A 6133-nucleotide genomic window follows, 5' to 3' on the forward strand; every position below is an offset into this window, starting at 1 on the left:
CGAATCGACCTGTCATAACGACTTTTATTGCGTGCAGACACCTTGGCGGCCTCAGTACCAGCAACCTTGTAGGCATATTTCATCCTATCTCTAAGCTTACTGACGTACGAGGCATGGTCTGTCGCCCCTTGTTCACAAGGGTCTGTTCCAAGGAAAACATCCACAGACAGGCGAGGATGCCAACCGAACATTAAAAAATGTGGTGAGAAACCGGTGGCATCGCTCCGTGAAGCATTATAGGCTTGGACTAATGGCGCTACATAAGACTTCCAGTCCACTTTCTGGTGCTCCTCAAGGGTAGCCAGCATACCAAGAAGTGTACGGTTAAACCGTTCGGCTGACCCATTTCCCATGGGATGGTAGGGGGTAGTTCTGGTTTTCTGAACTCCTGCGATCTTACAGAGTTCTCTTATAACTTTGCTCTCAAAGTTGCGACCCTGATCACTATGGAGACGTTCAGGAAAACTGTAAAAGGCTATGAAATGTTCATAAAGTGCCTTCGCAGTTGTGTGTGCTGTCTGGTTCCGACAGGGCACAGCCTGAGCGTACCTGGTAAAATGATCAGTTATCACCAGAATATTTTCAATACCACCCTTCGAGGGCTCCAATGTGAGAAAGTCCATGCAGACTAACTCCATCGGTCTCGTGGTATGGATTGGTACCAGCTCAGCCCGCGGGCCTACTGGAGTTTTGCGTCTTATGCACCGTCCACAGTTCTCAACTCTGTCATCTACATCTTTTTCTAGACCTGGCCAGTAAAACCTCTGTCTAGCTAACCAAAGAGTTTTCTCCCTTCCCTGATGACCAACATCATCATGGACCCCTTTCAGCGCTAGGGAGTGGTATTGTCTTGGCAGCACTAGCTGTTTTACCTCCTAACCGTCTAGAGAGGTGGTTCTGTATAGCACGCCCTCGTGTAGATGAAACCTTTTCCAAGTTCTCATAATTTTCTGAACATATGGGGACTCATCCTTCCGGTTATTCCCCCTGGGATGAAAACCGGCTCTCTTAAGGTCTATAACCCTGGCAATATCCTTATCCTCCTCCTGCTGTTTCCCCCAATCAATTGTGCTAAGACCATCTTTACATGTAATACCCTCACTGGCCAGGTGAGAGGACAGCTTAGTATGGTCAGCAACACTGTCAATCAGTGGAGCTAGAACAGTTGAGGACTGGCATACAGCCTTAACAACATCAGAGTTACAGAATGATATACGAGAGAGGCCGTCTGCATCAGCATTGTTTCTCCCAGCTCGGTATGTCAAAGTAAAGTTGTAGTTAGCCAAAGCGGCTACCCACCTATGGCTAGTGGCATCCAGTTTAGCTTTACCCAGCACATAAGTCAGAGGGTTATTATCTGTTACAACTTCAAATGTATTTCCATAGAGGTAATCATGAAATTTATCAGTAACAGCCCACTTTAGTGCCAGGAACTCAAGCTTATGAGCTGGATAATTGCGCTCACTTGGTCTTAGTCCTCTGCTTGCGTACGCAATGACCCTCTCCTTACCTTCATGCTTCTGATACAATACACCGCCTAAGCCGGTACCACTAGCATCAGTATGCAAAATAAAAGGTTTGGTAAAGTCAGCATACGCAAGTACAGGAGGACTGATAAGCTTCTCCTTTACAGTATCAAACGCCACCTGCTGAGTATCACCCCAGGTCCACTCAGCTTTCTGTGTACGCTTTGATTTCTTAGACTTTGAAGCCTTGTTTGACTTGACAACCTTTTTTGACTTGTTAGCCTTCTTGGTTAAGTCATGACCCTGTAAAAGCTTATTCAGGGGTTGTACTATCTTGGCATAGTCTTTCACAAACCGTCGATAGTACCCGCTAAACCCCAAGAACTGGCGCAGCTCCTTCAGGTTTGTAGGTGCTGGCCAAGTCTTGACCGCAGATACCTTCTCTGGATCTGTAGCTATGCCATTTTCAGATACGACATGACCGAGATATGTCACTTCAGTTTTGAAGAACTCGCATTTTGATGGTTTGAGTTTCAAGCCGTGCTGGACGAGTCTGGCGAATACTGACTCTAGTCGGTCCAGATGTTCGTCAAAGGTACGGGAAAATATTAGGATGTCATCTAAGAAGATGAGGCATTCCTTCAGATGCATATCACCCATGCACTTTTCCATCAAACGTTGGAAAGTAGCTGGAGCACAGGTGAGACCAAACCCCATTCTATTGGTTTCCCAGAATCCCAGGTTACCAACTGAGAATGCAGTTTTTTCGATATCCGATTCCTCGACCTCCACCTGCCAATAACCTGAACGCAGGTCTAGCTTAGAAAAATAACGGGAACCATTTATGGTATCCACGGTATCATCAAAGCGAGGGAGCATATATGCATCCTTTCTGGTACGTGAATTTAGCATCCGGTAGTCGATGCAGAATCTAAGACTTCCATCCTTCTTTCGTACTAGTACGACATTAGAGGAAAATGGACTATTAGACTCTCTAATCACACCAGCCTCCTGCATCTCCTTTATATGTTGACGAACCTCCTCATACATGCCAGGTGGTATCTTACGATATGGCTGTTTGAAGGGCCGTTCGTCCAACAGTTCGATCTTATGTTTAATAAGATTAGTTTTACCTAAATCGAACTGACTTTTGGAGAATGCATGTTCCCAATTACCTAAGACCTGGCGAACCCTTAATAACTGTTCCTCGGTGAGATTAGTTTTATCAATATGCACACCAAGTTCTTCAGGTAGAGATAACTTTTCCTCCTGTGATGTTGGAAGATCGGAAGCCAAATTGTCTACTACCTGTACCTGGTTAACAGTACATAATATTGACCTTGGGTTTAAAACCACAGGCTTTGCTGAGATATTACAAAGCTTCACTGGTATTTTGTGAGTAGCTGTATTTTGCTTAATTTTCAGCACCCGAGGGCAAACAGTATACCGAGACGAAGAGTTCTCCTGGTTCTCTGTGACTAGGTCAGTTATTTCCGGGTCTACACCCCGGACTATTCCATTTATGACAGCAGTTGTATAGGGAGCAATAGTGACAGGTTTCTTACTCAACATTCTCACTGCGAATGAACAGGAGATACTATCCACTGCAGCCTGCCACTCTTTAGGTACTACTGAATCCTCCAATGTTGCCCTCTTAACTAGGCGAATGACATTGGTGCCCAGGATAACAGGACAAGTACTGTTATATTCTGTGTTGCATCAGTACCTGGAAAGCTTGTTCTGCCATAGCCGGAATCTCAACCTCACACTCTATATAGCCTAAATAATTCAAAGTTGAACCATTAGCTACTGTAACATCCAATCCTAGAGTGTCTAAGCTCTGGAGTAGAGGTTTACATTGAAGACCTGTATAAAACTTTTCTGATAGGGTAGAAACCATCGAACCACTATCTATTAGTGCTTTGACCTTTTGACCTTCGACAAAAACAGGACTTTCATTCGACACACCCAATAATCTATCTAAAATATCTTGACCTTGGCCTTTTGACTTATGTTCAGTCCCTGATTGGCCGTTAGCAGAGACTGTATCTAGTTTGGGTGATCTTCATTTTTGGCTTTCCCTTTATTGTTCCACTTACCACGGCCTCTAGACTTGTTGTAACCTCCACGGCCACGACCTTTGTTCTGACCTGACCTTTGACCTGCATCTGCTTTATCACTTGTGGACTGTGAACCAAGTTTGTTCAAAATTTTGTCCAACTTACTTTCAAGTTGAGAGTTCTTCTGCTCTAGACTTTCTAGCTTTTTAACAAACTTATCTTCCATCTCAGTAACAGAAGCAATTTGTGGGTCAGATTCAACACTAATGGCATGCTGGTGTCCCTTTTTTGGCTGGCTTGCACCTGCAGTAGAGGAGATATTTAATTCCTTCTCCACTATTCGAATTTCCCTTAAAAGCTCATAAAAGCTAGTTATTGTGTCATACTTATGACGAGTCTGACTCTTAAGTTTGTCAGATCTCAGGGAAGTCCAAAACTTATGACGCATTAGGTCATTTTTAGCCGACTTATGTAGAGAACCACTCTCTATAGCAGTCTGCAGCAAAGCCTCTAACCGGCAACCGAATGCAGTGGCAGATTCATTGGATTTCTGACTAGAGTTAAAAAACTCCTGCATCAGCATTCCATGTGTGGAAATATCCCCGAACAAAGAATCTAATTTCCCCAAGATTTCCACAGGAGAGGCTTTATCACCTACAGTTAAAAGAGTCCTCCTTGCAATACCACGAAGTGACCTCCTAATGGCCTGCACAAGGGTGCTGGAGGTTATATCAGAGTCTCTATTGAGGCATCTGATCTCATACCTCCACTCCGCATAGGAAACATCTCCTTTTAAAGGTGGCTCTTCCCCTGAAAACTGGGGTACCTTAGGGATATATTGAGAATTACCGCCATACATACTTGTACCATGGCCAGAGTGGTCTGGTGGATGTGTTTGGCTTGTACCAACAAAACTAAATTTATGCATAGGCGTGCTAGCAGCATTAGGGATAGGAGGTGGTCCCCCATCAGTAACAGGAGTAATCCTGTACTTCCCAAGTTTTGCTAGAGCCTCTAACAACTGCTCCTCAGTCAATGTGACCTCGGATTCTACATGTTCTTCCCCTTCCTCCTCCTTGACATTGTCAGGATTTTTGGAAGGTGCTCCTACTACTTCCGCCATTGGAATACAACGGAATAATATACAATATACAAAGTAAATAAATATAAAATCCTGCAAAGTACAACAGGACTATGAATGTCAAGTAAAACTGCACTTGAAATTCAACATATATACTCAATCTACAAAAGTTCTATTTAATTACTGTGGTTGGGGAGCCCCCTACCTAGCAGTGTATAATAAATGAAAACTACATAAATACACAACTAGCAGCAATCAACAAATGCCTTAGCCACTAAACGTTTCATCCAAAACCTGGCTAAGACAGGACTGGGATGTATACCATCTTTATACAACGAGTAATTAATGACTGGTTTACGACCTGCTCGTTTATACTGAAGCAAATCGCACCTGAAATTCAAAGAATGAACACCTAACCTACAATTTATGTCCTTGATATAACTATTTAAATTCTCTATGCGATTTTCCAAAATAACATCCTGCTGGTTATAGGACTCTGGGTTTGCGTGGCCTTTGTAGGCATTCCACACCCTAACTGAATATGGCGGAATCTCTAGAAATACAAGTTTTACCTTACTAAATGTGGATATAAATTTCACTAATCTATCAATATGGAATTTGCAATAATCAGAACATTCCTCATCAGTACTGTGACTCAAGGAGATGAATGGGCCTCTCTTAGTAGTAATATCACACGTACCTAACCAAATATACAATGTAATGTTGCCATGTTTATCAATAATTCCTGACAAATTTTTAGTGAGCCAGCTATAACTTTGGTCAAATTTAGCACCCGCCTTACAATAGAAATCAAATTTGTATCCCAGACACTCAATTATATCTAAATGGTTCCTCAGTGAAAAACCCTTACTACTTGTTAACAACACTGGGGTAAATTTAAGAGAATCTGGTGCATTCAAAGGCTTCTCAAGAAATTTCTTAAGTTTACTTAGACTCATTTGTCATGAATGACCAAAATATAAACAATACAACTAGTTTCACAGCAGATATATATAAGAGTTTACAATAGTTACACAATTATTATGGTTTATATCAAAAGTTTGGTGTACTCGTGCATTAAATCAAAAAGGAGTGGACAGACATAAAACATGAACTTCAATAGACAAAATACACTGTAACACAACATGCATACAATACCTCTTTCTCTCTAGTGACTGGGCTGGGAGTGTGCACAGGATACAAAATGATGAATGAGAACAGATGTCAATTTGCTAAACTGCTTCACAGGCTTCCCTCACAGGTCCCTGGTAAACCCAAACATCAAGTATCCTATCAGTATACACATTAATATATGTCAATACGATAGATAATATCTATACACAATATACAACATAATAATATTTATATGTATAACAAGTTATATTTACGTAAATGTCAGTAGCTAATATCAAAGATATTTTAACAATGTACAGTGTGTAAATGAATGTTATGAATTTATGACAGTCTGAAAAATTATAAATTACAACGGCGCTGAAATGAATGACTAGACTAGAATTTCTCACGAT

The sequence above is a fragment of the Pecten maximus genome, chromosome 5 (genome assembly GCF_902652985.1).
Source record: "Pecten maximus chromosome 5, xPecMax1.1, whole genome shotgun sequence".
In the NCBI taxonomy this organism is placed as follows: Eukaryota; Metazoa; Mollusca; class Bivalvia; order Pectinida; family Pectinidae; genus Pecten; species Pecten maximus.